The 24,557-nt window shown below is 38.4% G+C and overlaps 1 protein-coding gene across 2 annotated transcripts in view; it reads right to left on the reverse strand.

The window, feature by feature from the left end:
- The window catches only part of LOC114653468 (cadherin-18), a 1,070,530-nt gene that overhangs the window by 754,705 nt on the left and 291,268 nt on the right, over positions 1-24,557 (reverse strand). For both annotated transcript variants that reach the window (XM_051928932.1, XM_051928933.1), the window contains one exon: positions 19,567-19,650. The gene's annotated coding sequence lies outside the window, so the exon portion shown is untranslated. The remainder of the gene's footprint in view (positions 1-19,566; positions 19,651-24,557) is intronic.

The raw sequence follows: 24,557 nt of genomic DNA on the forward strand, positions 1-24,557 counted from the left end.
AGTTAATAGAGATATGCAGGTGGATAACCCTATAGTGAAGAGAAAGAGACACAGGCTCAAACCTGCTAAAGAGACCAAGCAGGAAACAGAAATTTATGGGTCATAGGAAGGGGGTGCAATAAGTGCAATAATGGTTGCAGTCTTATCTATAAAAAAAGTGCAGAAATTTCTCACGTGTCAGAGGAGGCATCAAAACTATGGGTTTGTGTGGCATTAAGAGCAGCGTTAAAAGTACTGAAAAGAACTCCAGGTTTATACCGATTCTTTGAAACAATATCAGAGAAATATTTAGACTTTTCAGTTTTAACAATATTCTGATACCTATGCCAGTTTTCATTTAAAATATCCAAAGACACCTGTAACTTATCTTTTTTCCATTTTCGCTCAGCCCTACTACATTCTTGTCTGACTGAACAAATAGTATCATTCACCCAGGGTTAAGGTCTGATGGCTGGGATTACAAAAACATAAAAATAATAAAAAAAAACTTCAGAGGTGTGAAGCTGAAGATAAAAAAAATCTGCAGGGGTTCCATGACTAGAGGACCATCCAGCCCCCAATGGGCATTTTACCTTTCTTAAATGATTTAAGCAGTTCATTATTATTTTTTATGCTTGGTCCTAGAGAATTTGACACATTGGGTCTTATGGACAGTATCACAGGTGGCTGCATAGTACTTTCAACACTCACAAAAAATTCCAATGATTTAGAGACACCAAATAATCAGAAAACTGTGTTTAGGATGTAGGCAATTGGAGGAATCTGTAAACTCCTCGAAGACACAATCCTAGCCAGAAATCTGCAACACAAATAATGAGGTGATAATGGGGCACTCAACACCATGCATCTGTCTGCAAGTATTTCCACACAAATAATGGCTATTCCAAATTATAATAAATATTAAGAAAGCTCAAAAATGCAAAGAATATAGAAATATTTAATTATACATTTTGTTTTTGGGTCAACAAATATATTGGAGTTGTTAGATGCACTTTTTTCACCTGCTTGCAAATTTACTCAGATTATGTTTTTTTTTTATTTTGAACTGTTCTAATCAGTTACAGGTTAGCTTTCCCACTGGAATCAATTAAATGAGAGTGTGTAATGACCCTCAGATTTACTTGTCATACTAGGATTTTTTGGAGCACTTCCGACAACTTTCAATCCATCACATGAATACAGAATTTGTAGTAGACGCAAAACAGCAGGACACAAACATCATGAATACTTCAGACAGAATACAGGTTCATTGCAGAATATATGCAGCCACTCATACATGAGTAATTTAAAGTCACTAGTTAATCTGTTAAGTTTTTTTGCTCACATGCTGATACATCACCCTCTTCTTTGTCTCTCACTGTGCTCTGTTGTATACTGCTTTGTAGAACTTTTGCCAAGGCTTTTATCTAGAATGACTTGCCAATCACTGTAATATACAGGCATGGACACAATGAAAGAAACACAACATGAAAAAGGAGCTTAACTTTGAAGTAACTAAATTACAATTACAAATGCAGCTGCAGAGATGAGTCATATTAGGTTGATTGCCAATTAGTATGTGTCGGCTCTAAAAGTGGTCTGACAATTAGTACCTTGATATGTCAGTTTTCAAAGCAACATTAAATGCCATTGACATGAGTCCATCAACAGGGGTGCTAAATAATTATGTCTAGGGATTAAATGTAAATGATGCACCATGAGGGATGACAGGAGATAGGGTAAGAGTGGCAGAAGGAAGACCTAGTAACCAATATATGGCTCCCTGCTCCTTTTTATGATGTACAGGCAACCAGGACATTCCTGGTCCTTTAAGAAAAGACTGGAGTCCAGGATTGTAGGAACATCTGGGCCATTCCTGACTCCAGAAGATATACAGTGCATCCAGAAAGTATTCTCAGCGCATCACTTTTTCCACATTTTGTTATGTTACAGCCTTATTCCAAAATGGATTAAATTCATTTTTTTCCTCAGAATTCTACACACAACACCCCATAATGACAATGTGAAAAAAGTTTACTTGAGATTTTTGCAAATTTATTAAATATAAAAAAATTGAGAAAGCACATGTACATAAGTATTCACAGCCTTTGCCATGAAGCTCAAAATTGAGCTCAGGAGCATCCTTTTTCCCCTGATCATCCTTGAAATGTTTCTGCAGCTTAATTGGAGTCCACCTGTGGTAAATTCAGTTGATTGGACATGATTTGGAAAGGCACACACCTGTCTATATAAGGTCCCACAGTTGACAGTTCATGTCAGAGCACAAACCAAGCATGAAGTCAAAGGAATTGTCTGTAGACCTCTGAGACAGGATTGTCTCGAGGCACAAATCTGGGGAAGGTTACAGAAAAATTTCTGCTGCTTTGAAGGTCCCAATGAGCACAGTGGCCTCCATCATCCGTAAGTGGAAAAAGTTCGAAACCACCAGGACTCTTCCTAGAGCTGGCGGGCCATCTAAACTGAGCAATCGGGGGAGAAGGGCCTTAGTCAGGGAGGTGACCAAGAACCAGATGGTCACTCTGTCAGAGCTCCAGAGGTCCTCTGTGGAGAGAGGAGAACCTTCCAGAAGGACAACCATCTCTGCAGCAATCCACCAATCAGGCCTGTATGGTAGAGTGGCCAGACGGAAGCCACTCCTTAGTAAAAGGCACATGGCAGCCTGCCTGGAGTTTGCCAAAAGGCACCTGAAGGGCTCTCAGACCATGAGAAAGAAAATTCTCTGGTCTGATGAGACAAAGATTGAACTCTTTGGTGTGAATTCCAGGCATCACGTCTGGAGGAAATCAGGCACTGCTCAACAGGCCAATACCATCCCTACAGTGAAGCATGATGGTGGCAGCATCATGCTGTGCGGATGTTTTTCAGCGGCAGGGACTGGGAGACTAGTCAGGATAAAGGGAAAGATGACTGCAGCAATGTACAGAGACATCCTGGATGAAAACCTGCCCCAGAGCGCTCTTGACCTCAGACTGGGGTGACGGTTCATCTTTCAGTAGGACAACGACCCTAAGCACACAGCCAAGATATCAAAGGAGTGGCTTCAGGACAACTCTGTGAATGTCCTTGAGTGGCCCAGCCAGAGCCCAGACTTGAATCCGATTGAACATCTCTGCAGAGATGCACCGACGCTTCCCATCCAACCTGATGGAGCTTGAGAGGTGCTGCAAAGAGGAATGGGTGAAACTGGCCAAGGATAGGTGTGCCAAGCTTGTGGCATCATATTCAAAAAGACTTGAGGCTGTAATTGCTGCCAAAGGAGCATCAACAAAGTATTGAGCAAAGGCTGTGAATACTTAGGTACATGTGATTTCTCAGTTTTTTTATCTATATATATATAAAATCCCTGTGTGCGTCCAGGTGTCCGTGTGTGGGTGTCCTCTGGTGAAGTGCGTATGCACGGGGCATGGTGCAATGCGCGATATTACTGTCAGAGAAAGTTAGAGGCGTTTTACAGAAATACAAACCAGTATTACTGTGAGAGGAAATTAAAGGTACACAATACAGTGATGCATATTACAGTCACATACAAGCCAGTATTACTGTCAGAGGAGATTAAAGGCATATTACCGACGCGCACGCCTGTATTACCGCCAGAGAAAATTAAAGGTATATTACGGACGTACAAGCCAGCGGATGTACAAGACGGTATCCTTCAAAAAGGGCGCGCACAAAAAGGCGAGCCTCAAAAGGGCGACCTCAATTGGGCGCAGCGAATAAAGGTGCGCGTAAATAAAGATCTGCACCTTTGTTGCTCTTCACATATTCCAGAGCCATTTGAACTAAATTATCTATGAATGCCTTTATTCGCCGCGCTCAATTGAGGTCGCCCTTTTGAAGCTCGCCTTTTTGTGCACGCCCTTATTGAATAGAGCCGTACAAGACAGTATTACAGTAATCCCTCCTCCATCGCGGGGGTTGCGTTCCAGAGCCACCCGTGAAATAAGAAAATCCGCGAAGTAGAAACCATATGTTTATATGGTTATTTTTATATTGTCATGCTTGGGTCACAGATTTGCGCAGAAACACAGGAGGTTGTAGAGAGACAGGAACGTTATTCAAACACTGCAAACAAACATTTGTCTCTTTTTCAAAAGTTTAAACTGTACTCCATGACAAGACAGAGATGACAGTTCCGTCTCACAATTAAAAGAATGCAAACATATCTTCCTCTTCAAAGGAGTGCGTGTCAGGAGTAGTGACTGTCACAGAGATAGACAGAAAAGCAAACAAATCAATAGGGCTGTTTGGCTTTTAAGTATGCGAAGCACCACGGCACAAAGCTGTTGAAGGCGGCAGCTCACACCCCCTCCGTCAGGAGCAGACAGAGAGAGAGAGAGAGAGATAGAGAGAGACAGAGTTTGTTTTTCAATCAAAAATCAATACGTGCCCTTCGAGCTTTTAAGTATGCGAAGCACCATGCAGCATGTCGTTTCAGGAAGCAGCTGCACAAAAGATAGCAACGTGAAGATAATCTTTCAGCATTTTTAGACGAGCATCTGTATCGTCTAGGTGTGCAAACAGCCCCCCTGCTCAATCCCCCTACGTCAGGATCAGAAAAAATCAGCGCAAGAAAGAGAGAAAAGTAAGCTGGGTAGCTTCTCAGCCATCTGCCAATAGCGTCCCTTGTATGAAATCAACTGGGCAAACCAACTGAGGAAGCATGTACCAGAAATTAAAAGACCCATTGTCCGCAGAAATCCGCGAACCAGCAAAAAATCCGCGATATATATTTAAATATGCTTACATATAAAATCCGTGATGGAGTGAAGCCGCGAAAGGCAAAGCGCGATATAGCGAGGGATTACTGTACTGTCACAGAAAATTAAAGACACACAATACACGGCGGCAGCCCACGAAGAACGATCAGCTCAGCAAGTAAACATCAACAAAAGAAAGGCCGAAAGAAAGAAAAATACGACCAACAAAAAGAATGAGGTCAAAGTCCCTTGCCATTTAATACAGACTGTTACTACTAATGTTTATGCACTACTGTTCTAGCGCCCGTTATTGTAATGGGCTAAATGACTAGTTTTTAATAAATTTGCAAAAACCTCAAGTAAACTTTTTTCACGTTGTCATTATGGGGTGTTGTGTGTAGAATTCTGAGGAAAAAAATGAATTTAATCCATGTTGGAATAAGGCTGTAACATAACAATATGTGAAAAAGTGATGCGCTGTGAATACTTTCCGGATGCACTTTAGCTTATCTTTCCCCTGAAGTAGTTACTGGCTGGGGTATAAGACTCTTCTGCTCACCATAACATCGAGCCAGGAAAGAGAGTCTTGAGGAAGCAGAGAAGGGCAAATATTGTAACCGGAGGAGGTAATGTGAAATATCATTTGTTACAGACAAGGTCAGCCACATTACCCGACAGGTCCAAATCTTGTTTAGGAGGAATTGGAGAGGCTATTGCGTCAGCACCTTTTTATTTAAAACTTTGTACCCCTGTATTATTATCACCTTTGTTATGTTAAATAGTTTTCTGATATATATACGAGGTGAGACACAAAAATAACCGGATTGGTAAAAAAAATATTTATTGATGAATTACAGCATTCTAAACATTGTCACCTTCTATATACTCCCCCTGCTGATCTCCGCTCCATACATATCTTCCATTGATTGAAACAGTGCTGGAAGTCTTCTTGCTTGAGGCTCTTCAACAGGCTTGCCGTTTTTGTCTTCACTTCATTCATTGAAGGAAAATGTTGATTATCGGGAACAAGTAAAAGTCAGCTAAATCGGGATTGTGCCACTCAAAAACTTGTGTGCTAGACAAACTGTTATCACCGTACACTGTTTTTATCAATTCATAAGTTTCTGTGGCTGTTTTGCTCAATTTTGCGAGAAATTTGATGTTGATTCACTGTTGGATTTTTTTCACCCGAACATTATCGCTGCAACTCGTGTAGCGATTGTTGTGCAAATACTGACAGGACTATTCACAGGATATACCTAGCCGGTCAGCACTTTGAAAGGGCATGTAGGAGGGGATATAGTTATATGATTCACGTCCGGCTATCCTCCAGACGGTTTTCCAGGAAAGCCGCCAGTCCAGTCTGCTTATTTTTGTGTCTCACCTCATATTTTATATAATTTGGCCTCCTTAGCATTTATTTGGTTTCAAAGCCATGTCAGGATCATCGTATTCTAGCAACAGAATTAACAGGTTTAGTGCATTGCTTTAAGTCACTAAATGACTTCATGACTGAGGCCGAAGCCAAAGCCTTGCAGATTACATTGGAACCACATAGACAACAGCAGCATAAAGAAGCATTTTATTCAAATTTAGTATTTAAAGCTGATTATATTTGGGAAGCACTGTTTTCATAGAAATAATTATAAATGGCTTGGATTCAATAATGTAAGCTTACAATGGAAAAACAATTGAAAATATGCTCAACATTTGATCTTTTCTGAATCATTGTCTCAGAGGTGACTCGCCCAGGGAATGTGACCAGCACCCAAAATATAGAAAAGAAAGGAGATCTGCAAAAACAGGTAAATGTGGGTTCCCAAAGGGGACATTAGTTGCCAGTACAGAACATTGATAGCATGCCAGGGTGAATTGCAGAGGTCAAATATTGACTCTTTGCATAAACTTAATGTCATTGTCAATAAAAGCCTTTGAAACTTATGAAATGCTTGTAATTATACTTCAGTATACCATAGAAACATCAGACAAAAAGATCTAAAAACACTGAAGCAGCAAACTTTGTGAAAATTAATATTTGTGTCATTCTGAAAACTTTTGGCCACAGCTGTATAATATACAATATACAGAGTTTGCCTGAGAGTGCCATAATTCTTTGTCTGTGTTTCACTTACTCTATGAATACAAAGACTTGATTACTTGCTACCTGCCAGGTAGGAAAGTGGTCAAAGACAAATGAGAATAAAACTAAATTTAAGAAAAAAAAAGAAGGAGACGAGGAGGAATTTGAAGACAAGTGGAAAGTCAGCTAGCTCCCCTCTTCTTCCCAACACCTTTTTTCTAAGTCTTTACAGGCAGGCAGATAGTTTTGTTTGGGTGCAAATGTTGTGGTCATTTGGCTCTCTTTGGCAACAAAAGATAGATTATAGGTGAGGCCAGGGATCTTACCTGTTCATCTGTTTCCTCAACAGTTCCAGTGGAAGAACAATGATCACAACTTGACTCTACCCATCTGTCCATCTTCTTCCACTAACACTGGATCACCACTATAACAGGCTTCTTTTTCTTCTACTCATTTGCCTACTGACAGATGGACTTACTTATCTACCACAAAGGGCAATATACAGTACATTACCAGCAGTGTGATAGTATATATTGCCACTGTACCTACCACAGATAATCTCTATCTCAGCGAATAAAGGATAGGTTTGGTATTTTTCAAGTCAAAGTTATTTTTCACAATCATGGTGTACATTAATGTGCCATGTGAAATTGTGTTCTAAAGTGAAACATTTTTTAGAAATTAAAAAAAATACAATGCCTGTGTTTACAGTGAAAAAACAAGTCCAAAGGGATCATAAATCCAAACGTAAAAAAGCCTTAAAACTTACCAAATGCATCCATCAACACCTTTGATTTCTGAAAACATAACTTATATATTGCTATTGTATGTTAATCACAATGGAAAGGTATGGAAATAATATATTTTGTCACAGAGTTTTGGCATTATTTTTTCAAAGGTATGTATACACTCTGCTTGTATGTTCAAACATGACTGACGTGTATAGAGTTTTTATGTAAACAAGACAGGAAAACAATACAAAACTAGGCACATGCATCACGCTGATTACCATGACATTGTCTTTCTACGAAAATACTTCAAAAACACACACATCTGGGATATGAGCATAAAATGAAAAAAACCTTATACAGTTTCCATTTATCCTCTTATGATAAATCATGAAAATTTGAGGTTAACTTTCCAGTTGTCTGAAGACTTTCCATAGCTTCCACCTACATAGTCTCATTTTGCTTTCAAATTCTGTCTATCTCTTTTTTCTGTCAACTTCAGTCTGTTGCAGTTTTCCATTGGCTTTCCTTTTGTTCATGAAGATATGGCTTCAGGGAAATCAATGGAGGCAGCACAATTGTTAAGCAGCACATACTGGTACTGGAGCAGGCCGGGATTTTATACTGGGATACTGGAGGACACAAGCCAACTATAAAGAAACAAGTATTAAAGTCGTAATGAATGGAAAATTAAAAATTTCAAGCTCTAAAGTCTGATTTAAAGTGGATTTTAGCTTCTTCTAAAAGTAAAAATACGCAACAGAGCAGAGATGAGGTCAGAAATCTGCACAAATGTCAAAATATCAAAAAGAAATCTAAGGTTCAATTTGTTTTGTTTATTAAATTAACTCATAACATTGATGCCATGCCACAATTTCAAATAAAGAGTGCATGATGACGTCATACATAACGGTGACATCCATTTAAGACACTACGAGCAAATGTTGTCAGTATAAATAATGCGAGGAATGCCATACAAAACCAGAACAAGATAGTGGCCCTCAAGACAAACAAGCAACAAAACAGCACTGTAATAAGGTGACTGTTAAACTGATACAATATATCAAGAGGTGCATAAACTTTTAATAAATCTACAAAATAAAGCAAAATAGTAAGTAGGGACACTAAAACACAATTTAGCACAACACAGTTAAGTGGGAAGGCTAAATGCATCCTCGCCTTCCTAATTGGACAATTCACTGGTATAAAACAGCAGCACAACACATTTCAGCAATTGTTAAGAAGTCTAAACACTGCCTTTACTTCTCCTGATGTCTGATGAAGCTCAGATTTCTCCATCTTTTCTCACAAACTTTTATGAGTGAGCAGTGGAGTCCATCTTTACTGGCAGCACAGCCTCCTTGTATACAGCAGTAGGTCAGCTCAAAATTAAAAAGTTGCAGGCAGCACAAATCATTCTCAAAGCAAGCAGCCTTCTGTTTAGGACATCTATAATACACACAGGATTGCTAAAGATACTTTTCTCTAACTCCTCCCTTCTGACAAATGGTATAGGACCATTCAGACTTACACCAGTAGTTTCAGAGACAGTTTCTATCCCCAGATCATAAGGTTACTAAACTGACAGTCATAATAACAAATGCAGTATGTGTTTATTGCATGTATATTTTGCATTCTATGAATGCTATTTTCGAGTGTGTCTTTTGTTGGTATTGCATTACTTTCACTATTCTCTGGATACCTACAAGTAAGAAATGTATTGTACTGTGTACACATGACAATAAACATGAACCTGAAGACAATACTATCCCTATAACAACTGGAAATATTTAAAATAACAATTATAGTATTCATGATCTACAAGAAACTACAGCCCTGGGGATGAAAGGTTGCTGCAGAGAGAGGATTGCTGAACGTCTTTTAAAATGGGAGAATCTCACAAATACAGCAAATCACTGAGCCAACTGCGCTTAGACTGGCTGCACGCAAGCACACAGAGGTAAGCGCCGATGCTTGCAGGCTAGTCTTAGTGTAGCTTGGGTCACAGAATTGCACACAAACACAGGAGATTGTAGAGACCTGGGGGGTATTTTTCGTACGTGGATTAGTCGTTTAGCCGGATGTAATTGGTGATGATTTGGCCAGATCCTGGATCTGTCGGTTTTTCGAAACTCTTGCTGGAAGTGTTGTCATAGCAACACATCCTAATCCTCAAACCTGCTCGGAGCAGATTTGTTCTACGTAAACAAGGATTAGTTTACACATGTAATCAGTGATGGTGCGTGGAAGTCATCCAGTCATGGCTTCGCCGTTCATGAATGAGCGACCAATTGATATTGGTGCGCAAATTATATGAAGAGAATTTCATATAGAGAGGGTTTTGCGCGATCGGCAAGATCCTTTATTGCTCCCGGAGGAAATTATTTTCGAAACATACCGCTTTAGCCGAGGGGGAATATTGTACCTCAAAGATTTATTAGCACCTTATATCCGAAGTCAAACTAGGCGAAGTCGGGCTCTCACAACCACACAGACAGTATGCATTGCTTTGAGGTTTTTTACGAGCAGCACTTTTTTATATACTGTAGGCAATGCGGAAAATCTAACTAAAAGTGCAGTTTGCCAGGCAATTCGTAAAGTCTGTTTGGCTCTGAAATATTTCCTTCGGGTTTTCATAGTGTTTCCTGGACACCTGTGTGTGCAGACAATAAAAGAGGCGTTTCATGCCATTGCAGGTAGGTAATACACAGGCTAAAACACCCACAGTTCCATAAAGAATCTCATAATCAGCCTAACATTCTCATTACCAGGATTTCCAAATGTGATTGGGGCACATGGGACTGATCAGAGTGGAATTTGATCAAACATTATTTGGAAAATGTACCTCTCCTCCTGATGATGAATAATCAGACACAGTGTCTTCATGAAATATTTGACCTTTGTCAATATCTCGTTGGTCTGACACAGGTTCAAGGGATATGACATTCCCTGCAACTGACCCAACAAAAAAGAGGGCTATATGGAACATACCTATGGCACACATGGAGGACAAATATATGCAATGACCATCCTTTACCTGAAATGAAGTGACCACTGCATCCTGCCACTGGTTCTGAGGAGGAGCTTCCCCCTGGAATGCCCTCAGAAACAGGTTGATGGGCATTTTGCTGGAGAGCCAACTCTTCTGCAGGGGTTAGGTCTGGACCGCGTGGACCTTCACCTGTTTTTTGCTTGTCTGCCTTCTTATTAGCTTTAAAATTAATGTTTTTTATATTATATATGATTATTTATGTCAACAATTCTTTATATAGTTATATACCAATATTTACCAGTTTGAAGTATATTCTTGTACTTCACTTTAACCTGTTCCCATGTTCTCCTTGTGCTCACGTTTGATCTGGAATTATGACATAGGAAATGAAATGCTGCATTCAGTAAGTACAATGCACACTACTTAGCGTTTAATTTGTTGTCCACTTTTTGCAAGCCATCTTTTCTGGTCTGGGCTGCTGTAGCAGTGTTACTACTTGTACATATTAAATCTTGAAATTCTTCATGTCCTTCTAACAAAAGGTCCTGCTCCACTTGTGTGAAAAAAAATGCGCCCGTTCTTTCATCATTTCGTTACAGCCTATCAAAGACTTGCTGATCATGTTTTCTAGACTCAATATATATGGGCTTTTCACTCAGCGCGGGTGCGCGCATTCATCTCGTATGATTAGATCCAGCTACACTAATCTAATACATGGCTGCGTTTGAAAAACCGACCTATCCCGGATGAGTGTCACCGGCATTAACTTATCCAAGATGAGGCACCTGATCTCGGATGATTTAAGCGACGTATGAAAAATACCCCCCTAAACTTTATTCAAACACTTCAAACAAACATGTCTCTTTCTGAAGTAAAAGGTGATCAGCATGCAGTTAGTTAACAATTAAACAATAGACAAACATCATAGGAGAATGTCTGGGGGAGGAGAGAGAAAGAAAGCAATCAGTCAAAAAGGACAGGTACGTTCAGGCTTTTAAGTAAGCGTAGCACGAGAAGCGGCAATCGATAAGATGGTGAATTATTTATTTTTATGGTGGAGATTCCAGCCTTGATCCGATGCACGCACAAACAAACAGAGACAAAAACAAAGCAAACCGGTAATCAAACAGCAAATAAAGAATGTAATGAAAACAAATGAAATAAGAAAACAACAATACCACCCCTGTTCCCCTTACGGCGATTACATATTAAATACAACAAAGCACAAACAAAACACACACAGTAAATCATGAAAAAGTTCATGAAAAACGGCAACGGATGAAATGTAATGATGAAAATAGATAGTCCAGAGATCCGCAGGTAGAATGGGAATGTACAGGTAGTCCTGCCGGTAGTTCCTGAAATGATGAAGACGGGTGGACGGGTTCAGGAGCGCTCCTTTCTTTGCAGGATGGCAATGAATCCACTTACAGTCCTCATGTACACAAGCAGACGGCAGACAATCCAGACGCACAAAACGATCCAGGACAAAATTAATAAGTACAGGTAACCCAACAGAAGGCAGACAGACAGTAACTTGAAACACAAATTCTAAAAACTTTTTTTTTTTTTTTTGCATTTGGTCACCGGCCCCCTTTTTAAAAGCTGTGCTGACATCTTTTGACCTCAACAGCCCCAACACCCTCAGCAGAAGACCAATCAATGCCACTGCAGGGACTGCTGGGAGTTGCAGTTTCAAATTCTATTGGCTACTTTCACCATCCCAAGTCGCGGTTTTCTCTACAGCTGCTTCCTGTTCTCTCTAAAGTACAGTATTGCCATAAAAAAGCCATAAAAATTGCGGAGGGTATTTGCAGTTTCCGCTAACATTTATTAGTTAAGTTCTAAGGAAAAATCCGCGAATGACTGAGGCCGCAAAGTCTGAACCGCGACTTCGTGGAGGTCTACTGTATATATATATATATATATATATATATATATATATATATATATACACATATATATTTAATATGCAAATGTAAGAAAAATGCTGTTTAACAGGCCTTGTGCCCTATCAAGACACTGATCCATACATGGGAACATTCTTGTCTTGAAAAACTGATGTATTTGCTATATTTTAAGGCTTTTATTATATATTTGGATTTGTGCACATTGGATATCCTTTTTAAAGTATAAAAACAGGTACTGTATTTATTTTTTTTTAGAAAAAATGCTTCTGTTTAGAACACCATTTCCCATGCCAAATTCATGTGCACCATTATTGTGAAAAAATAACGTTGACTTGAAAAATTCCTTTAAAGAGATTACCCCATCTGCGAACCCAGCCCTTCTTCATCTCTCTGTATTTTCACTTTAAAATGTTGTGTGTTTTTCATCTGTTAATCTTTCTTGTATATTTACCAAATAAAACACCATCACATAACTAACTTTTACATGCAAGTGTCTCTTCCTGTGTGAGAAAATTCAAGGAATGGGATAAAAAAAAGCCTTGGCCATTTTCTGTGCCAGTGGGGAAATACTGTATACCTTTGGAGCCATAGCAGTTGAAATTATTTTATCAATAATAATAATTAAGTTTCTCAAATTGTATTTCTGTGCTTTACAACTACTTTTTATGATAATACAGTAGAAGGCGGTGATGTGTTTCTTATTCACTCCGCTCCTAGTATTTTGATGAGTGTCCAATGCACTGTTTTATTTCCTTTGTTTAAGTTAGACTGTTGGATGCTGTAAGGATTCAATTACTTGAGGCTATTGGTGAATTATGTGGTTATAAATTGCACATGTCTTTTATGGTGCAAGTTGCAAAGAAAAAAAAATTACACACCACTGTATATTTCAAGACACGTTTCATTCTCACAAAGTCACACTGGAATCATAAACTCTACCAGAGCTGAAAAGTGTATGTTTACTGTAAAATCAGCAGGAAAAAAAGAAACAATGACTTGAATTTTGGATTGCAGTTAAATTTTACATTTTGCATTACAACATTGAGTGCAGTCTGTATAGTAAGTGTGAATACCAATGACATTTCAAAGACTACAAAATTCTCATATTTGTAGCAGACTAAATTGCCCGTTTTTGTCATTTTGGCTTATGATCTCAAGAGGTACACCTGCTGTTTTGTACTTAATTTTTACAACAACACTATTGTTCAAGGACATTGCTCATGGAGGGCAGGAAGGCATTTTACAAAGATCCAAGACTTGAGGTCATATGTCTCATGACATTTTTACATTTTTCATATCTGGACGAGGCCATGGTCTGCTCTTTGCAATGAGCAATTTAAGGATGCACTTTAATGTTTCAGAAATAATTGCTTTTTATTTTCTTTTATTTATATCATCCCATTTTTTAGAAAATGAAATATTTATTACTATTGAAAAATGTAATACAATATGTTTCATATTAAAACTTGAGAGCTAAAAAAATAATTTGAATGTAATTTGTCTAAATGAGTTTATATTAGCGCTCTTGTATATAATTGCAATAACTGCATATTTTTTTTTTTGTGTGTGAACATTTCAAAATATTGAAGCTTAGTTTTATTTTCTTCCTTGCTTTCTTATTCTTATAATACTAAAAATATCAAAGGAAATCATTATTAGGGAATTAATATACAGGAAGACGGCAGCCCTTCAAACATATTTCAAAAGTAAGTGACACTTTGCAGCACTGCCACATAGTGCATTCATTTTTTTTCTGTTACCTCTGCTGTCACTTGTCGTACTGATGCTGTTTGATAAATTGTCTAGGAAATTTAGGATGATGCGGCTGCACCTAACAAAGTCTCTTTGGTGTGATTGTTCCCAGGGCAGATGTTAGAGGTTAATATGGGACACTGGTTTTGGCCTTAAATTTGAGAGCCACAAGAAGAACGAATGAGAGACAGAGAGAGAGTGAGAGACAGAAAGAAGAGACAACTATATCTAGTGATATTAAAAAAAGTAGCAGTAGATGTATTAAGTGGCAACTACAACTAGCCGACAAAAAGACTGGCTGATCACCAGCTAAGAGGCTTACAATAAGAGAGATGGCCACCTCAGGCAGGTTGTCTAGTGAGCAGCTGGAGGACCTGGAAAAGGAACATTCTGAGTAGCAGTGAATGGGGCCTCCTCAACAATAGACCCAAAGAAAGATAATGGATGTTTTATATGTTGGAAATGGTGCCAGACAGTACATATCCACTCTCATCACTGTTAACATTTAAGATGGATAATCTGTGGATTGCGTATAAATGATCAAAGTAACAGAATTTATAATAATTTCTGTTGGTGTAGATAGTTGGATGATTTGGAGAGGCGTATTGAATGTTCATTGTATGGAATGCTATATTTGTGGTGGATGGCCAGCTGCTCAACCCTGCCGGGAAGCCCAAAAAGGAGAAACATGGGGGAAAGCAGCTACTGAGGGACACTGCCAGGACACCAGATGGTGATGTTCCTACAGCATAGCAGTACCCCAGATTCCTGCAGGGCACCATGGAATTTGGAGTTCAGCTTCACAGCCCTGCTGGGTACCGCAGGTGCCGCCAGGAGATGCTGCAGGGAGACCTGAGAGTCTTTACTTTCCGTATATCCCAGAAGTACTCCCAAGTCACAGTGATGGAACCACAGAGAGTACTTCCAGGCTGAAGAAAAATACAATTCTTCATCTGACCCGGAAGTGCTGATGAGTCACATGGACGGAAGGACAGAAGCACTTCCGGGTCAAGGACTACATACAGCACTGGTGGAGACCCAGCAAGCAAGCCAGAGTTGGGAAGTAGTGGGCAGAGCTTGCTGGGAGGAGTGGAGGAGAGATTTGTGTTGATTATTGCGCATATTATTGTTGTATTGCCTGTGTATGGTGGCGGAGGTGCTTTTGGGCACTACAAACCAGAAGAAAAGAATTAAAAAACTTCTTGATGATTTTACCCTGTGTTCAGTGTGTCTGTTTGGATTGAAAGAGGCAAAAGTGTCCTCTAGCGTCTTAGATATGTTTCTTATTCATTTTTTTCTAAGTGTTTAAACTTTCATCAGCTTCCATGTTTTCTTGCTGAGGATTACCAAGGAGTTTCTTGTTAAAGGTGAGGAAAGGGAAGAACAAAACGCTGTTTGGATTCTTGTCAGACTTTTACCTCATCCTATTTAGGTAGCAGGTCACCCTTCATACAGCTTGATGTCACAACGATTCTATCGAGATATACCTACTGATATTAGAACATGACCTTGAGATGGATGTATAATTCTCAATGATGGTGCCTCCTGTTAGACTTTCTTGTATGGCAAGAATTGTCAACATATGTCTGTACCAAGTTGCTCTGTAGGACAGAGTAATGGGGCTGGGTAGGAACTTGACCTAGGACAGATGAAAACTAGGAACATCATTGCTTGTCATGCTGTTGTTTATAATCAAAGATAATATAATGCAAAGACTTATTTATGAGTGATTTCACAAATCACACAGTATGAAACCTTTCAAGAGTATGCATTATATCAAATTAACAAAAATGATCATAACGCTAAGCTGTTTATATGGTTTTCAATGCTGATCCGGTATCCAGCTTATCCATTATCTACATCAGCAGTTCTCAAACTGTGGGGCACGCCCCCCCTAGGGGTAACAAATAAGGCGGAGCGAAGATGTGAAAAAAAGAAAACAAGAATCGAAAATATGAAAAATACATCTATTGAAACCAAAACAAATTAACTTAAACTACATTCTGATACTAGAAAAATAATTATAGAGTTAGATAAATGTCGATAAAAGTTAAGTAGGTATAATAAAATATGCATCTATGATATATCATTAATTAAAAAAGAACAAATTGGTATTAGTGGGCTCCTTTCAAAAAAATGTTAGGGGGGCGCGATTAAAACTGTTATGAAAACTCGGGTCGCAAATACTTAAAGGTTGAGAAACGCTGATCTACAGTATATTTCCTTTAGGCTACATTCTTGTTCAGTTGACAGTGGAACACTCATTTTTGGATTGTCACACAGCTCTATTTTCATGGCTTCTACTGGCTACTAAAAAAAGTAGACAATTTTCTTTCTAGATGCACATTGCAATGGCCAAAAAGCTAGTCAGAATCTTTAAAGGGCAAACACTGTGGCCTGCAGGGGGCACAGCAGCTGCCTAAACCTCCCACAGACAAACACCAGTCACAAGTTCCAACCACAGCACTTGCTTATTTCAGTGGGACATGCTTCCCTATGGTTCCCCACAGCAGTACAGTTCAAAGTACAGTACCAAAAACTTTCTTTTCTTTTCTTTCTTCTTCTTTCTCTCTCTCTCTCTTATTCGCCTCCACTCCTATTCTGGCAAGCTTTGTCTGTCTTCCTCCCAGCTCTGGCTCCCCAAGTAGTGACAGATGGCTCCTTTTAAGCCACACCCAGGAGCACTCCAGGTGGCCCATTAGCATGTTCCAGAAGTACTCCCAGGTGTGGTGGAAGCCTGACATAGCAGGGCTCTGCAGCCTCCGCAGATCCCCCTGCCGGCACCCACAGAACCAAACAGGGATGCAGAGAACTCCGACTTCTGGGGTGCCTTGCAGAAATCCATGGAGGCACGGCAACCCAGGGGGGCTGCCCCCTAGTATTCAGGGGGAGATAATGCCCTGAAAACACTCTCTCCCCTGGGTCCTTCTATCCAACTGGCATTCTGGCTGGGCAGGGCTCCAACATATATTAGGCTTCTCGCATTAAACAAACTGTCACTTTCAAAATCTCCAAAAGGTCCCTTATCGTACCCATTTTATTCTTCGTGAATTTTCGAATAGGAGATCCAAACATATTTCCACCAGTTCACTAATAAAATGCAAATAATATTTAGATGCCTGTATATTGGATAAATATACTTTGCAAAGAGAGGTGTTAACATAAAACAGTGTTTGGTCTTCTCAGTTCTGTTTTACTTCATGATAAACTTTATGAATTAAGAAGCTTTTAGACTTATTTCACTGTTTCTGACTTATCAAGAATACACACTCTGCCTTATTAATTGGTATGCACAAGAATTAACTACTTCTACAAAATTTAGATAGAAAGTTATGTTTTGTTGTAGTGAGGTACAACAAGAAGCAGCTCTCATTTTTAATTTTTTTAGTTCTTAAACCGAATGTAAATACGTTTACTGTACTTTTAATATCACGATGCTTTGTAAATTATCCTTTTAAAATTTATTTTCAGAAACTTGTGAATGTCAGTGTGAGACATGGAGGGCAAGACGCTTGGCAAGACGGATTGGCCTCATCACAAAGCATGCAAACAGAAAAACAAAAGTCCAAAGAATATACTCTGTAACACTGGAAAGGAAAAGGTATTGTTTCATTATAATAGCAATACAGATGAATTCCCTAATTGCTCATTTATGAGTTGTTTAGTTGATGGGCTTATCAGGATACTGTCCCAACACTGCTATTGCTCTCATGATGACAGTCATAAACAATTAAATTTCAAAAATGTCAATTAAACTGCTGCAGTATGCTTATAAATTTAGGTAGTGTGTGCACTACATCTGTTTTTTAATAACAATTTAATGTAAGGGTCACCGTTTGAGGTTCCAGTTATTTCCACAATAATAACATTGATGGTCCATTATGATTTGTCATTTCAATTACCTTGCTGATACCGCAGTTTCTACTCTTGAAATAAACTGATGCATCTTAAAATATAGATATAGCAGCATACATATGTTCCAAATAGACTGAAACGTATTTGACTGACTGCATGTAATAACATCAAGGAGGTGGGTAGTGCCCTGATGAGAGTCTCTTCAATCTGTCACTGGTATCACAATGAAAAGGCAACAGAAAGGGTAAATTTGACAGGCTACACACATCATGAAAAAAGTGGCAAAGAGTCAGAAAGTCCGCAACAATGCAATTTGCAATATAGCAATACATTTGCCTTTGGTAATATTCTCCCAGAAAACTAAACAACTCCCTCCAAGATTAATTCTTTAATAAATGTGTAGCAAACTGTGGGTGGTGTGCAGTGGGAGTCATTTACAAAGAGCTTGTAAACCATTACAACAGACAAGTTCACAAATCACAGTGATCAATATGTTTTGTTCATATTACTTGTTTGCAAACCAACCAAAGAAAATCTAAGCAGCCATATGAATTACTATTTGTAGAGGCCTGTTATCTATGTGATGTTAGTAAGTAAGTCAAATGCTTGTGAAAATAACTGTTAGGAGTTGGCAAATGTAATAATGATACAATGAAAAAAGTATTTTTCAGCAATAACAATGTAAATATGTGACAATTCAGTTTGCAGATTAATTACTAATATTGTTTACACCTGGAATATTGCTTCATAAAACACTATCAGCAGAGTGTAAATGTACAAATAGCATACTTAAAAAAAGACATGAATTCTTTTCACTAATATGCATATTATTGTAGTTCCTTATTTCACTGTGCAATGTCCTTGGACTATCTTCGTAATGTTTCAATAAAACATGTTTATTGTAGGCGGCACGGTGGCGCAGTGGGTAGCGCTGCTGCCTCGCAGTTGGGTGATCTGGGGACCTGGGTTCGATTCCCGGGTCCTCCCTGCGTGGAGTTTGCATGTTCTCCCCGTGTCTGCGTGGGTTTCCTCCGGGCGCTCCAGTTTCCTCCCACATTCCAAAGACATGCAGGTTAGGTGGATTGGCGATTCTAAATTGGCCCTAGTGTGTGTTTGGTGTGTGGGTGTGTTTGTGTGTGTGTCCTGCGGTGGGTTGGCACCCTGCCCAGGATTGGTTCCTGCCTTGTGCCCTGTGTTGGCTGGGATTGGCTCCAGCAGACCCCCGTGACCCTGTGTTCGGATTCAGCGGGTTGGAAAATGGATGGATGGATGGATGTTTATTGTATATTAGGTGTGCTTGTTCTTATTTAATTCTAACCCGCTGCATAGGTTATCCATTTTGGAAAGTACTACATTAAAAATAAATTCAGCTCAACTTAAATAAAATATGCAATGCTATTAACAGGTGTCCACAGGTGACTTGTTATACGGATTGCTCAGTTATTCATTTCCCTACATCAGCTTTACTCCATTTAAAATTACAAAAATTCCAGCATTTATTCTGACCATAACAGCCTCTTTTTAAATATTTTGATATTAAGAAAAACATTACCTTTAGAATACTTGCCACCTCGATGCTCACCAGTAGATGCAATTAGCTCCCTTATAACATAAGCAGGAAACTGCCTCCTGATCCCTGCAAAATACAGTACGTGGCTTACATTTAAAATTCTGTGGAATTTATATATGATACTTTGTGACTAGGATAAAATCAACTAATATGCTTTCCTTCTACTTCTGGTATCTATCAATGCTGAAGTTTATAATTCTGGTTCTGTCTTCACTATAGCTAAAAAAATTCAACACACATAAGCGGAATGACTTGAGCATTAACTGTGGTATTTCACAAATACTTTATGTACAGTATCCCTTGTACCAAGGTAGAACCTAGCAAGTAAAGTGTAGAAAGTACCGTAATCAAAACCAACACGTGAAGCCAAAATCAGGCTCTGAGAAACCAAGCCTTAAGATCAAAAATCAGAAGACTGATAATTCAAAAGTTTGAGGCTTATCTGTGATCTCAAATGAGGAAGATACATCTATCTATCTATTATTGTATGTATATTATATATACAGTATATATATATACGGTACATATATATATACATATATATAAAAGCCAAATACCACAAAATCTCCCAAACTATAAGGACTTGGGACTTGAATATTTGGAATGTAGATTACCCTTGACCCATAGGTGCTCGCTAAGAAACGGTTTTAAAAATTTCGTGGTCCAACTGTGAAATTTCTTATAGCTTTTTAGACCCGTTTGTATGTCTGTCCGCTTTTCATGAGAGAACTACTTAACAGATTTAGATCTTTTTTTTTTCTATAATTTGCTTGAACGTTCCGGTTGATTTTGTGACTTCACTCATTGCGCTAAGAATCATAGTTCGCTTGCAGGAGCGATATATTCGTGCTAATCCAAGACAGAGGCTACGGGCCAAGGGGAGGGGGAAGAGTAACGAGAGTAGAGAGCTGGGCTAGGCACTCCTCACTGTCCTGTTTCACTAATATGCTGACGAAGCCACGGGGGATGGCTAGTGTGTATATATATATATATATATATATATGTATATATATATATATATATATGAGGGAGGTTCAAAAAGTTTCCGCACTTTTTTTTTAACTCTGTTTATTAAGAATTTCAAAAACAAATTACAACACTTTTCTACATAGTCACCTTTGTTTGTGATGCAATTTTTTCTGCTTCGTACCAACTTTTTAATGCCTAATTACTACTCCTCCCGCCTTCACCGTTTCTAATTAAAATAAAAAAGTGCGGAAACTTTTTGACTTTTAGAACGTCTCTCGTGTATAGATAGATAGATAGATAGATACTTTATTAATCCCAAGGGGAAATTCACATACACCTTATATATATATATATATAGTGACAAAAGCCGCTATACCAGCGCTCAGCCTGGCACAGAGAAATGCAGGAGGAACACTGATAAATCAAATAAATCCTTTTATTTTCTTTTTTTCACCTGTGGGTAACGCCTTCCCCGTTCCCACAGGCACAACACAGTCCGAATAAGCACAAGCTCACACAATTATTCTTCTCTTTCTCTTTTCTTCACCAATCATCTCTGGCAAGCTTGATCTCCCTCCTACCAACTCTGGCTCCCAGAGTGGTGACTGCTGGCTCTTTTTATAGCCCACCCGGAAATGCTCCAGGTGTTTGATGACCTATTTCCAGCAGTATTTCTGGGTGTGGCAGAAGAACCACCCACACGAGCTCAGGAACAACTGCAGCACCCCCGGGCGGCACCCCTGGATCCCAACAGGTTTGTAGCAAACTCCATCTCCCATGGAGCCCTGTGGGAATCCGAGGCACCACTGCCATCCAAGAGGGCTGCCATCTAGCGTCCTGGGGGAGGTACTGTTCTGTCCATGCTTGTTCCCCTGGACCATACAAAGAAGAGAATTGGGGCTGGTGATGGAGGGTGGCTGTTCAAATAGCATTTGTGTTGACAGAGCAAGCTGAATATGTTCATAAAGTGTGTGGAACAGAAACTGATTTACGTGCCACCTTTCTTTGCACTTGTTGTATATCAAGATGTAATTCAAACGGCTGAAACTGGAATGTGCTGGTCAACAAAAACTTTACCGTATGGACAGAAAATAGTGTTTCAGTATATTTCTCAGGTGCCTGCTTCTTGTTGACAGTAATTTACCTGCCACTTCGCACACAAAGTATATGAAGTATGGAGAAAGTATACTAATCATGAAAAAAAATCGACCTCGAGATTTTGATGAATCTTGACATTTTAGACCTCCCTGAGTCCGAAAATACCTTTTTTTTTTGGAACAGTGTATGTATGTGTGTGTGTGTGTAAACACGATAACTCAAAAACGCAACTAGATAGATGGATGAAATTTGGAATGTGTTTGTTACACCAAAATTGTAGATCTGTATTAACTTTTGGGCCAAATCCATCAACCGGAAGTGCTCCTTTACCTGAACACATTCTCCATTATTTTTTTAATTCATGCAGCAGCAGAGTCCGATTTACTCAACTTTACTTTTATAATAATTGTTCAATATATTATTAATTTGATTTGATTTGTTGTTGATGGCTCTTTAATGTACATAATATAATCATTGTCTTGTGGTTTGCTCCTGAAATATCCATCCCCATATCTGAGTACACGAGAAAGTCTAGGGGAGACCACTACCGATTTTTGAAAATAAAATGGCACTGATCGAGAGACTGACAAGGTCACCATACAAGATCAGCATATTGCAATCACTGCAATCACTTTTGCTTTAAAAACGTTGTTTAACAACGAAGTGATACAAACCATGTAAAATTCCTGAGTTGGCAACGTCTCTACTGAACTACAGGTAGGTAGGCGAAGAGAGTCTGCCAAGTGATGAAAACCTAAAAATACTAATGTGTTTTTGTATTTATGCTATATTTATTAATTTATCTTTTTTAATTAATATTCACAGCTCAAAATACCTGATATTATGAAAATAATCCAGTAGCAGAATTATGTTTTAAAATATCTGTTTCTCTCTCTCTCAAAAGAGATAGTTGAAATATCAGATTCTTTTTGTTCTTAATATCAGCCATATCAAACATATTGCATACCAGGGATTTTTCCTGCCTTGCATCCAAACCTGCCTGGGTAGGCTCCAGGTTTCCTGTGATCCGCATCTGGATAAACAGGTTTAGATAATGTATATATTGTTCTTAATCTCAGATGCTGTCTCTGTTATTTTGTGCCTGTCCATAATCTTATTACCTACTCTTGCTCTGCTCATTAAGGGTTTACTGTTCTTATGGTGGGCTATTCAAGTCTCACTGCCACTAACTATCACACTACATGCTTGTTTTTCTTTGTTTCCCTCAATACAGCTAGGTGGGGTCTGCACACTGATTCAAGCCTAAGACCCCTGTTCTCCCTAAGCCCCCATGATTTTCATGACCACACCTGTCAGAACACAGTAAAATCTATTTTCTGAGTTTTGATATCCTTTCAGGCTTGCAGGTGGCAAAATTCTGTCTATAAATCGTTTGTGCCTGAGATGGAATCAGATATCAATATGGCTGGTAGAAAATAACTAAGCCCAGTATTTGAGATTTTTGAATGCAATATTGAAGGCATTCTTTATAAGCAGATTGTCGTTGGAGCAAGACATGTTGTGCACTGTAGACATTTAGAGTAAAAAACCCTCACACCTTAAAATTCACCTAAATTTCATTTCAAAAGGAAAAAAGTGCCAACAGTTAGCACAGATTTGTTCAGCACAAATGACAGAAAATATTTTAAAAATTATAAAATTGTTATTGTTCATATTCAGTATCTGGTTTTGATTGTGCTTGTTTTTATCAGACAAAAACAAAACCAAATAGTACACTGTGTTGTGTAGTGTAGTAAGCTTCCACTAACATTAAATTCATATTATATCCAAACCCATTAAGTGTACAGTTCTGTCTCATTGTGACACAAAAACTAAACTCCATAGTAGCTCTTTAACCATACCATAGTTACTAAAACTAAAACTGAAACTAATATATATAAAAATAAAATAGAAATGTCTTTGTAAAATAAAAAACTAAATTAAAACTAAAAATACACGATGAAGGAAAACTAAAACTAAACTGAATTTCCAAGTAAGTTCATGAAAAAATATAGAAGTAAAAACTAATATAAAAAGGCAAAACTATAATAACCTTGATATATTCACAAATATAAATAAGAATAGAAATCTATAATCTATATACTCTCTCTCTACTGTATATACATAAAGATATATAATACAAAGATGACTGGTTCATACACTCATCAACAAAAACTCTATTAAATACCCCAAAATTTCACAAATGCTCTGACAGATCTGCTAGAAATTTATTGATGTTGTAGAAAAGCTTCTTTCAATCCTTAAGAATGTCACTCATCCCCAATCATAAGTAAATTCTGTCTTAGCAGTCTAACAAGCAGGAGAATCCTACAATGTAGAATAAGAGCAATGAAATAGAAGATCAGTTGTACTTTCAGTAGTTCAGCTGATAAATGACGCAGAGTAGCTCATGAAAGTCGAAAAAGCATACTACATTTCTTTTAATCTTACCATCTCTTTATTTATTTCAAATGTCATGCTATTCAGCTGTTAAACAAGAAACCTATTGAATTTCCCATTCATAGATTATAAAGCTCACCTTGACCTTGATTATATTTTAATTTTGTAGCGGGTTATTAAATATACTGCATAAAATTGTCTGATTGGAAAAACTTTTACACAACAGAACTCCAATGGGGCACCACCACTATTTTCTCTTAAAATCAATTCCCTCAAAGGTAGGACGTTATATTTCTATAAATACAAATTTGTTAAACAGCTCCAAACAAGGAAATCTAGGTTTATTTATAATTCAAACAGGGTTACAAAAAAGTGTAATATTAGAGTACAAAAAGCACAGTGGTGAGTTGCACCGAGCAGATATTATTCTAAAAAGGTAAAAGTTTGGCTTGTCAAGAGGATTTTAACAAAAAACAGTCGAACAGAATAAGGCCAGTTCAACTACT

This window comes from Erpetoichthys calabaricus, chromosome 6 (genome assembly GCF_900747795.2).
Source record: "Erpetoichthys calabaricus chromosome 6, fErpCal1.3, whole genome shotgun sequence".
NCBI lineage: Eukaryota > Metazoa > Chordata > Cladistia > Polypteriformes > Polypteridae > Erpetoichthys > Erpetoichthys calabaricus.